The 12,656-nt window shown below is 44.0% G+C and overlaps 1 protein-coding gene across 1 annotated transcript in view; it reads right to left on the bottom strand.

Moving 5' to 3' along the window:
* Positions 1 to 12,656, bottom strand: part of KCNMB2 (potassium calcium-activated channel subfamily M regulatory beta subunit 2) — a 1,341,694-nt gene that overhangs the window by 656,561 nt on the left and 672,477 nt on the right. The gene's annotated exons all lie outside the window — the stretch shown is intronic.

Raw genomic sequence — 12,656 nt, 5'->3', positions numbered from 1 at the left:
AGGGTATCAAATACTTAGGAATTCCTATTCATAGAGACCTCTCCCATCTATGTTATCTTAATTTTGGGCCCTTTATTGAACAACTCCATACAGACCACGGTTGGCAAGTTAGAACTGTAAGATTCACTACATGAACCACTGGTGTTTTGTGGAAAAGCACATGTACACTGCGTTCCAAATTATTATGCAAAAAGTGTTTAGGAGTGATAAGGGAAGAATTTGTTTGTTTGTCAGTTAAACTCATTGATGGTGATGTGTGTCAGGGCTCTTTATATCACTGTAAGCAATTGCAGACACCTGTGCTAATTAGTTTGGCAGGTCTGTCCAATGAAAGGCAAGACTACTTAAGAAGGTTGTCTCACATTATTAAGCAGCCTACATTTTCTGCCAAAATGGGAAAGAAAAAGGATGTGTCGGCTGCTGAGAAGCAACAAATTGTGGAGTGTTTAGGTCAAGGCATGACTACAATCAACATTGTGCGATGATCAGGATGAAGTGTCTTGGCAATCAAGAAGTATGTAGCTGATTCACAGTACACACGTGTGCGTGCTGATAAGGGCAAATTGAGGACTCTTTCCTACAGGCAATTACGTCAGGTTGAAAGAGCAGCGGCAAAAAAGCCTTGTCATAGCAGCAGACAAGTTTTTGAAGCTGCTTGTGCCTCCAACGTCCCCCAAACAACAAGATGCAGGGTCCTTCAGAGGTTTTCAGCTGTGCATACGCCATCCTGTCGACCTCCTCTATCCACTTCACACAAGCAGAAACAGCTCCAGTGGGCCAAACATTACATGAAGACTGATTTCAAAACTGTTTTGTTCACGGATGAGTGCCGTGCAGCGCTCGATGGTCCAGATGGATGGAGTGGAGGATGGCTGGTTGATGGACACCCCACGCAAACACGGCTACAGCGCCAACAAGGAGGAGGTGGAGTAATGTTTTGGGCTGGAATCATGGGGAGAGAGATTGTCGGCCCCTTTAGGATCCCTGAAGGCGCTAAAGATGAACTCCATAATGTATGTGGATTTTCTCAAACAGCACTTCCTGCCATGGTTCAAGAAGAAGAACCGTGTATTTCACAGCAAGATCATTTTTCTGCATGATAATGCACCATCTCATGCTGCACATAAAACATGTGCATCTCTGGCTGATATGGGCATAAAAGGGGACAAACTTATGGTGTGACCCCCATGCTCCCCTGACCTGTACCCCATTCAGAACCTTTGGAGCATCATTAAAAGGAGTGTCTATGATGGCGGGAGGCAGTTCACATCTAAGCAACAGCTCTGGGAGGGTATTCTGTCCTCAAGCAAAACAATTGAAGCAGAAACCATCCAAAACCTGACAAATTCAATGGATGAGAGAGTTCAGAAGCTCCTTTCGAACAAGGGGTCCTATGTGAAAATGTAACATCACCTAGAATAAAGTTTTGAGTTGAAAACTGTTTGATTTCAGTTTCTAACAACCTGCTAATGCTTATAATTTCAAAAATGACCATTTTTTTGGTCTTTATTAAAATGAAAAGGTTGATCGAAAAGTTTGGGGGATCTAAGAGTGTGGCAACCCAGTAGTCATGATTACTTCGAATTCTGACAATATGAGGGTCATGCTGCAGGTAATGCAGCAAGAAGGCACTTATGTGTCTTGCGCATCTCGGAGCCCCAAAATTATTTTCCGGGCTAGATGCAGCTAAAAATTATTATTAATTTTAAATCTGGTGAAGCTTTAGTATAGATGGCCTAATAGGATCAGTGCTGCACACTGCTACAAAGCCCAAATTATTTTCCAGTCAAGATACAGATAAACATGATTAGTAATTTTAAATCTGGTGGAGCTTATTATAGATGGCCTAATAGAATCAGTGCTGCACACTGCTACAAAGCCCAAATTATTTTCCAGCCAAGATACAGATAAACATGATTAGTAATTTGAAAGCTTAAAACGGTTGGTAGGGTGATTTTAACCAATCATCAAGCTTTTACTCTCCCCAGGATGACACAGGGGTAGAAAAGTCGTTTCGGATCCATGATTTGTTCATCTTTATGAACGTGAGTCTGTCTACATTATCAGTGGAGAGCCGCGTGCGCTTATCTGTCAGCACACCACCAGCAGCGCTGAACACACGTTCAGACAGAACGCTGGCTGCGGGGCATGACAAGATCTCCAAGGCGTAAGTGGCTAGCTCCGGCCATTTATCCAGATTGGAAGCCCAAAAAGAGCAAGGGTCCAGTGACACAGTCGTGGCTTCAATGTTTACTTGGAGATACTCCTGTACCATCGTCTCTAGGCGTTGACTATGTGTCAGACTTCTTGTCTCCTGTGGCCTTGCAAAGGATGGGCTAAAAAAGTGGTGAAATGATTCCGCAAAATTGATGTTACCAGCAGATACTGTGGTTCTGTTACGGTTTGAGTGCTGAACACTTGAAGGTCCCACGGTTGGCAAGTTGGAACTGTGAGATTCACTACGTGCACCACTGGTATTTTGTGGAAATGCACATGTAAGATTCTGCAACAGTCTCTGCTGATACTCCTGCATGCGTGCATCCCTTTCTATGGCAGGAATAATTTCTGCAAATTTACTTTTGTACCGGGGATCTAACAGTGTGGCAACCCAGTAGTCAGGATTATTTCTAATTCTCACAATTCGAGGGTCATGTTGCAGGCAGTGCAGCAAGAAGGCACTCATGTGTGTTGCGCATCCAGGAGCACCAAGTCCCTGTTGTGTTGGTGGCAAGGTAACAATCATGCTTCCTTCCTCTGTCCTCTCCCCCTAACCTCGCACAACAGAAATGTGATCAAGGTCTCCCTCATCTGATGAGTCTTCCATCAGTTCGTCCTCCACTTCTTCCTGGGCTCCTGCACCTTCCTCACTAGTTTGGCTGCTACCATGCGCCCTGGTAAAACCATCTCCCCCACTCTCACATGCCTGCCGCCTTGGTGCTGCCGACCGTCTGGACCTTGCAGATGTTAGCCCTTCCGCATACAACTCCTCCTCCTCTAATTCCTCCACCTCCTCTTGTGCCACCACCTGACTCCGAATTCTGTTTAACATGTGCTCCAGCATGTAAATCACCGGAATAGTCATGCTAATAATGGCATCGTCAGCACTAAACATCTTCGTCGCCATTTCAAAACTGTGCAGAAGGGTGCATAGGTCCCTGATCTGAGACCACTCCTCCAGCGTGATTTGCCCCACCTCTGAATCTCGTTGGCCCAGGCTATACGTCAGAACGTATTGCACCAGGGCTTGTCGGTGCTGCCACAGTCGCTGCAACATGTGCAGAGTTGAATTCCGCCGGGTAGGCACATCGCATTTTAGCCGGTGAAGTGGCAGGCCCAACGACTTCTGTAGAGATGTAAGTCGCTGAGCTGCGGGATGCGAACGGCGGAAGTGAGCACACAGCGACCGTGCCCTCTGCAGAAGGCCATCTAGTCTGGGATAGTGGGCTAAAAATTGCTGGACAACCAGGTTCAACACGTGAGCCATACAAGGCACGTGTGTGACATTGCCCCGGCGAAGGGCCGCACCCAGGTTTGCAGCATTGTCGCACACGGCCTTCCCTGGTTTCAGGTCCAGTGGAGACAACCATTCATGAAATTGGTTCTCCAGAGCTGACCACAACTCCTCAGCTGTGTGACTCACATTTCCCAGACATTTCAATGTAAAAACCGCCTGATGACGTTGAGCCCTACTGCCAGCATAGTAAGGAGGTGTGCAGGATCCCTTCTGCGCAGTTAGAAAGCTTGTGGCATGACCAGACAGGCTTTGGGTGCAGGTGGAAGACCGAGAGGAGGTTGAGGAGGCAGAAGCAGTGGAGGAACTTTGACATAAAGAGGATTGACGCACAACTCGTGGGGACGGCAAGACTTGGACAGCAGCCCCTTGTCCTGCTGTCACCATAGTTACCCAGTGCCCAGTCAGCGACATGTAACGCCCCTGTCCATGCCTACTCGTCCAAGTGTCTGTGGTGAAATGCACCCTGTCACACACAGAGTTTCTCAAAGAAGCGGTGATGTTGTGTGCGACATGCTGGTGGAGCGCAGGCACACCTTTCTTTGAGAAGTAGTGCCGACTGGGCATCTGGTACTGGGGCACTGCGACGGACATAAGGTCTCGAAAATCCTCTGTGTCCACCAGACGGAAAGGCAGCATTTCTGTAGCCAAGAGCTTGCAGATGGTGAAATTCAACCTCTTAGCTTTCTCATGGCTAGGAGGAAATGGTCTTTTACTTGTCCACATCTGAGGGACCGAGGGCTGGCTATTGTGCTTAGACGGGGTTGATAAGGGTGTCCCCGGCAAACTGCCGGTCTGTGAGGAAGATGCAGGCGGACATGTTAGGTTGCCTTGATCCAAAGGTGGTGCTATCGATGTCGGACAGCGCTCAACACCAGCTGGTGTTACCACCTCCAAAGAAAATGATGACCTGCCAATCACGCTGGCTGTTGCGGGTAAAGAGGTGGCAGGTCTGCACCCCAAAACAGGTGTGACTGCTCTCCCCACAGTCACAGAGGATGAAGAGGCCGCGGATGCACAAGATATGGCAGACGGTGGTTGGCCCGGCCGGCTAGGCCGCATTGTAGCACACTGAGCTTCCCACTGCAACTTATGCTTCATGTCCATGTGCCGGTTCATGCATGAAGTACTCAAACTATGTATTTTTTGGCCTCTACTTAGCTTTTGCTGACAAATGTTACAGATAACACGAGTTGGGTCATCTTTATCGATCTGAAAAAATGCCCAGGCTATGCAAGGCTTAGCACCCATGCGACCTGAAGAGCCACCATGACTTGTGGTGAGAGGCAGAGTTGTGTTTGAGGATGCAGTTGTTGACGTGCTTCCAGTACTACGTCTCTGTCCAGGAAGGCGCAACCTGACCTCGTCGTCACTAGCATCTTCCTCCACCTCCTCTGCTGACCTCATCTCTTGGCTGACTGTGGGTTGACAGTAAGTAAGATCTCCAACCTCATCATCATCACCCTGTGCGTTATCACACCCGTCGTCCTCAGAGCCAACCTGTTCCTGCCCTGACAAAAAACTAAAGTTGTCGCTCCAATCAGGTATTTGAGTCTTATCATCGTCTTCCTCATTGTCTCCACCAACAGGAGTTACAGTTTGGGAATGAGGGTCTACATTATGGTCAGTACATTCTGCGTCTGGTCCTGGATCCGACTCATAAAGATTCTGGGCATCAGTGCAGATCATTTCCTCGTCTGGATTCACAGAAGCGCTGGAGTCGACCTCTGATTCCCAGGCTATAGTATGAGTAAACCGCTCTGCAGACTCAACCATCTGTTCTACCTCATACTCAGATGGGCAGCTGGAGATTTGGGAGCTGTGAGGAAGCAAGTGCGATTGGGGTGACACCTTTGAGGACTGGAGTATTTGTGATGTTGAAGTTGATGTGGAGGAGAGCCCACTTAAAGGAGCACTTGATATCCGTTGAAGCACCTGCTGTTTTTGTGCCTCATCTGGAATTTGTAGCGATTGGAGTGGCCGTAAGAAAGGGATCTTATCACATTGTCCGCTAAAAGAAGTAGACATTTTAGTTTGGCTGGAAGATGGTCTTTCTTCTGCAGATGTTACTGTTGCTTTAACACCTACACCACGGACACAACCTTTTTTCCCCTTCCCAACACGCCTATTCCCCTTTCCACCAGCAGCAGGCCTTTTTCCACTCATTTTGGTGGTTAACTAATTCACAACTCTGGAGTTGTTTGCACAAAAAAACAATGGATGTGAACCGAGCAGAGCTGAGTGGCCAAACTGTGGTATTAGGCCAAAACTATTGGCTGGGTTAGATGCAGAAAAAAATTATATTCAATTTGCAACCTGATGGAGGTCTGTATAGATGGATTAATAGAACAAGTCCCACACACAGCTAGAAGCCCAATATTTTTTCAGAGGTAGATGCAGAAAAAAATATATTCAGTTTGCAACCTGATGGAGGTCAGTATAGATGGACTAATACAACAAGTCCCACACACAGCTAGAAGCCCAATATTTTTTCAGAGGTAGATGCAGAAAAAAATATATTCAGTTTGCAACCTGATGGAGGTCTGAATAGATGGATTAATAGAACAAGTCCCACACACAGCTAGAAGCCCAATATTTTTTCAGAGGTAGATGCAGAAAAAAATATATTCAGTTTGCAACCTGATGGAGGTCTGTATAGATGGATTAATAGAACAAGTCCCACACACAGCTAGAAGCCCAATATTTTTTCAGAGGTAGATGCAGAAAAAAATATATTCAGTTTGCAATCTGATGGAGGTCTGTATAGATGGATTAATAGAACAAGAACCACACACAGCTAGAAGCCCAATATTTTTTCAGAGGTAGATGCAGAAAAAAATATATTCAGTTTGCAACCTGATGGAGGTCTGTATAGATGGATTAATAGAACAAGTCCCACACACAGCTAGAAGCCCAATATTTTTTCAGAGGTAGATGCAGAAAAAAATATATTCAGTTTGCAACCTGATGGAGGTCTGTATAGATGGATTAATAGAACAAGTCCCACACACAGCTAGAAGCCCAATATTTTTTCAGAGGTAGATGCAGAAAAAAATATATTCAGTTTGCAACCTGATGGAGGTCTGTATAGATGGATTAATAGAACAAGTCCCACACACAGCTAGAAGCCCAATATTTTTTCAGAGGTAGATGCAGAAAAATATATATTCAGTTTGCAACCTGATGGAGGTCTGTATAGATGGATTAATAGAACAAGTCCCACACACAGCTAGAAGCCCAACATTTTTTCAGAGGTAGATGCAGAAAAAAATATATTCAGTTTGCAACCTGATGGAGGTCTGTATAGATGGATTAATAGAACAAGTCCCACACACAGCTAGAAGCCCAATATTTTTTTAGAGGTAGATGCAGAAAAAAATATATTCAGTTTGCAACCTGATGGAGGTCAGTATAGATGGATTAATAGAACAAGTCCCACACACAGCTAGAAGCCCAATATTTTTTCAGAGCTAGATGCAGAAAAAAATATATTCAGTTTGCAACCTGATGGAGGTCTGTATAGATGGATTAATAGAACAAGTCCCACACACAGCTAGAAGCCCAATATTTTTTCAGAGGTAGATGCAGAAAAAAATATATTCAGTTTGCAACCTGATGGAGGTCTGTATAGATGGATTAATAGAACAAGTCCCACACAGAGCTAGAAGCCCAATATTTTTTCAGAGCTAGATGCAGAAAAAAATATATTCAGTTTGCAACCTGATGGAGGTCTGTATAGATGGATTAATAGAACAAGTCCCACACACAGCTAGAAGCCCAATATTTTTTCAGAGGTAGATGCAGAAAAAAATATATTCAGTTTGCAACCTGATGGAGGTCAGTATAGATGGACTAATACAACAAGTCCCACACACAGCTAGAAGCTTAATATTTTTTCAGAGGTAGATGCAGAAAAAAATATATTCAGTTTGCAACCTGATGGAGGTCAGTATAGATGGACTAATACAACAAGTCCCACACACAGCTAGAAGCCCAATATTTTTTCAGAGGTAGATGCAGAAAAAAATATATTCAGTTTGCAACCTGATGGAGGTCTGTATAGATGGATTAATAGAACAAGTCCCACACACAGCTAGATGCCCAATATTTTTTCAGAGGTAGATGCAGAAAAAAATATATTCAGTTTGCAACCTGATGGAAGTCTGTATAGATGGATTAATAGAACAAGTCCCACACACAGCTAGAAGCCCAATATTTTTTCAGAGGTAGATGCAGAAAAAAATATATTCAGTTTGCAACCTGATGGAGGTCTGTATAGATGGATTAATAGAACAAGTCCCACACACAGCTAGAAGCCCAATATTTTTTCAGAGGTAGATGCAGAAAAAAATATATTCAGTTTGCAACCTGATGGAGGTCTGTATAGATGGATTAATAGAACAAGTCCCACACACAGCTAGAAGCCCAATATTTTTTCAGAGGTAGATGCAGAAAAAAATATATTCAGTTTGCAACCTGATGGAGGTCTGTATAGATGGATTAATAGAACAAGTCCCACACACAGCTAGAAGCCCAATATTTTTTCAGAGCTAGATGCAGAAAAAAATTATATTCAATTTGCAACCTGATGGAGGTCAGTATAGATGGACTAATAGAATGATGCTGTGCCCAAAAGATTTTACTTCACTAGGTGCAGTAAAAAAATTGGTATTCTATACACAGGTGGTGTATCTTGCAACACAGATAGGCTACTCCACTGACTAACACACTCTGCAATAGGCCAAAAAGGATTAGCTTTGCTAGATTCAGCCAAATGCTGTGAAAAAAACTTGTACAGCACTGGCACAGACCTCCCTGGCAAAAACTGATAGGAACTGATGTAACCTAGTCCTGAAAAGGACTCCAATTACAATTAGTCTTTACTCCCACAACCTATCTATTTAAGAGCACAGACCTGCCTGATAAAAGTCGTAGGAAATTCTGTAACCTAGTCCTTAAAAGGACTGCAATCACAACTATTCCCTACTCCCAAGCTATCTGTAGATTTGTGCGAAAATTGGCTTGAAATTAACAAGGTATAGCGCACACAGCAACAGCGGTGCCGTCTAACACGCAGCTGCAGCAGTGAGAAAATGGTGGCGACGGGGAAAATGGCTTGGTCTTATAGGGCAAGGACATGTGACATACACTGCCAATGACACATGCCCTTGCTTGTGTGAAAAAAAGCACTTCGCTCCGTGTGTGCGCTGCTGATAGGCTGACAGATTGCACCTCCCCACTGCAAATGCGGGAAAGAGAAAAAAAAATGGAGATCTTCATTGTTCCTGCAGAGATCTATCCCCTGCCCCTCCCCCCACCCCGCTGTACACTCAAACTGCGTATTAACATTAATTTTCATCATTATTGAGAAAAAATCCAGTTATGATTTTGGTGCACGAACAGTTATCGAACATAACCTCGAACAGCCGAATTTTTCTCAAATTGTTCGTGTTCGCCGAACGGCTCGAACACCACCCATAACAGCTCGAATTTGAGATTGGCGAACAGTTCGAGTAGAACAACGCTCATCTCTATAGAGGACCCAGGGGACGGAACAGACGTCACCCAACAAGGCCCGCAGGTACCTGATTGAGACACTTGGTATGAGGTGCAGGGAAATGGCCAGAGAAAGAACACACAGAAGGGGGTCCCGCTAAGTACTCCGGAGATATCTGTGGGTGGACTGAACCCCTCCCTGAGTAAGCGCAGCATGGAGAGGGAAGTTACATTGGTACCTGTAACTTGGACTGCAATAACCGTGAGTAAAGACCCTGAGGACTACACTCCACCGTCTCTGTGATTATTATCTGCGCCTTCACCCCTGCACTACAACACCCAGCATCACCTATCCCATCTACACTGCCCTGGAGCTAAGCTCTGCCTGTGGAGAGCCACACTAGCTTTGCTGCACTAACATCAGCTCCAGCGGACCAGCTCCGCAGCGGCGGCTCCCTTTAGCCACATACCACAGGTGGCGTCACGAACTTTGTACATAAATCCTCTATAAAAATCCCTTTTTGAATGACCGCCCTGGGTCACGGACCAGGTCATCGCCACTGTGACATCTCCCCTAGCAATGACTGGCCCGGCACTGAGTACCCCACGGCCCAGGGGGCGCGTCACTTCTGAATCTGTAAGATGTGGGTGAAGCGCTCACCATCTGTTGACGAAAAGCAACTGTGGAGGAAGATTTGACAGAATTGATCATAATATACAGAACCCATATTTACATTTTTCATTGACAACATATATGAGGATCAGATATCACCGTGTTCTGATTGGTAAAGTCGCAATATAAAAATATGACAAGCTCTTTTCTAAATTACCCAATGCTTCCCATGTCTTTTTTAGTACAGTGGGGGGCATTAGAAATATGGCAGTATTCTGGGGGAGTGACTTAGGCGGGAAGAGGCATGGCTTACCATAGAACATCATGTGCCACAATTTTGGCATAAATTTCTAGAACAAAGTAAGCCAACTAATAGGTGGTAGGGATTTTAATTTGACAGATTAAACATATACCAAATTTATCAAACACCATGAAAAACTATGATACATTTGGTATTTTCAGACTGTACATTGGTACATTTTTACTGTCTTATAGTTTGACAACATTAATAAGTACACCCCTGTATTTGTTAACTCCTGTGGAGATATGCAGAGGGCAGCTTGCTAGACCTTACCATCAGTTACATACAGTATGGAGAAAATAGCTAAAGGATACATGTGTTTCAGTGACAGTTCTGAAAAGTGCAGTCTGGAGCTGAACTTTATTGAGAGTGAAGTATCTATTTAAAGGTGACAAGAAAGGACAAAAGTTCGTAGTGCATGTGTCTGCTGGTATTTGTGTTCTTTTGAGAAAATAACACTGCCCATGTCTGCTTGGTGTGAAGCAAAGGAGACATGAAGAATGGCTGCAATGTTCCCATGTTGCCCTTTCCCTTTTCTACTTTATCTGCTTTCATAGCTGTCATGGCAGCTGTCTTTGAGACTGAAAACATAGAATTTCCAAAACAGGCATCCACAGTACTGAAGAAAGCATAGTTCATTAGATAAAAAAAACTATCAAAGTGAGATCTTACCAGGACCATTGCCGATTTGATATTTATGCAAGCTCCGTGATACATCTGCAAACAGAAGATGAGTCATCCAAGTGACCTGCTTCTGCCAGTGGAACTGCCAGACAATATATGATTTCCTTTTACTTTTTTTGACCAGCGATACAGTTTTTCTGATATTTAACTACTACACTGAGATCGAGAAAGACAATACTGTACCAGAAGTAATGAGAACATTGTAATTAGTGGATTATTCATTGTATTCTAATATCTCTGCTAAACCCGAGAAATGCTGTGTCTACTGAACTTATTTATTGTGTTTGCATCTGAAATTTCTGTGCCATTCAGAAACTACACATGATTGGAAAAGCTAGCCAGGTTTTGAAAAACAGGATATTTGTTTTTAATCTTCTTCAATAGATCTACAGTCATGGCCAAAAGTTTTGAGAATGACACCAAAATTATATTTTCACATGATCTGCTGGCCTCTGGTTTTTATTAGTGTTTGTCTGATGTTTATATCACATACAGAAATATAATTGCAATCATATTATGAGTACCAATAGGTTATATTGACAGTTAGAATGAGTTAATGCAGCAAGTCAATATTTGCAGTGTTGCCCCTTCTTCTTCAAGACCTCTGTAATTCTCCCTGGCATGCTCTCAATCAACTTTTGGACCAAATCCTGACTGATAGCAGTCCATTCTTGCATAATCAATGCTTGCATTTTGCCAGAATTTGTTGGTTTTTGTTTATCCACCCGTCTCTTGATGATTGACCACAAGTTCTCAATGGGATTAAGATCTGGGGAGTTTCCAGGCCATGGACCCAAAATCTCTATGTTTTGTTCCATGAGCCATTTAGTTATCACCTTTGCTTCATAGCAAGGTGCTCCATCATGCTGGAAAAGGCATTGTTGGGCGCCAAACTGCTCTTGGATGGTTGGGAGAAGTTGCTCTTGGAGGACATTCTGGTACCATTCATTATTCATGGCTGTGTTTTTAGGCAAGACTGTGAGTGAGCCGATTCCCTTGGCTGAGAAGCAACCCCACACATGAATGGTTTCAGGATGCTTTACAGTTGGCATGAGACAAGACTGGTGGTAGCGCTCACCTCTTCTTCTCCGAATAAGCTGTTTTCCAAATGTCCCAAACAATCGAAAGGGGGATTCATCAGAGAAAATGACTTTGCCCCAGTCCTCAGCAGTCCACTCCCTGTACATTTTGCAGAATATCAGTCGGTCCCTGATGTTTTTTCTGGAGAGAAGTGGCTTCTTTGCTGCCCTCCTTGAAACCAGCCCTTGCTCAAAGAGTCTCCGCCTCACAGTGCGTGCAGAAGCACTCACACCAGCCTGCTGCCATTCCTGAGCAAGCTCGGCACTGCTGGTAGTCCGATCCCGCAGCTGAAACAGTTTTAAGATACGGTCCTGGCGCTTGCTGGTCTTTCTTGGGCGCCCTGGAGCCTTTTTGACAACAATGGAAGCTCTCTCCTTGAAGTTCTTGATGATGCGATAGATTGTTGACTGAGGTGCAATCTTTGTAGCTGCGATACTCTTCCCTGTTAGGCCATTTTTGTGCAGTGCAATGATGGCTGCACGTGTTTCTTTAGAGATAACCATGGTTAACTGAAGAGAAACAATGATACCAAGAACCAGCCTCCTTTTAAAGTGTCCAGTGATGTCATTCTTACTTAATCATGACTGATTGATCGCCAGCCCTGTCCTCATCAACACCCACACCTGTGTTAATGGATCAATCACTAAAACAATGTTAGCTGCTCCTTTTAAGGCAGGACTGCAATGATGTTGAAATGTGTTTTGGGGGTTAAAGTTCATTTTCTGGGCAAATATTGACTTTGCAAGTATAGTAATTGCTGTTAAGCTGATCACTCTTTGACATTCAGGAGTATATGCAAATTGCCATTACAAAAAATGAAGCAGTAAACTTTGGAAAAATTACTATTTGTCTCATTCTCAATACTTTTGGCCATGACTGTAGTCTACCACTATACAGTTTTCCCATTTTGCATGTCTGACAATCTAAGTCAAGCACTGCTTACACAAATGTGTTTGTGTGTGTAAAATGAT

Source organism: Phyllobates terribilis, unplaced genomic scaffold, assembly GCF_046119375.1.
Source record: "Phyllobates terribilis strain yellow unplaced genomic scaffold, ASM4611937v1 Scaffold_3__8_contigs__length_932513732, whole genome shotgun sequence".
Taxonomy (NCBI): Eukaryota; Metazoa; Chordata; class Amphibia; order Anura; family Dendrobatidae; genus Phyllobates; species Phyllobates terribilis.
The sequence above is the reverse complement of the archived record's forward strand: the minus strand, read 5'-3'. Positions and strand labels throughout refer to the sequence as shown.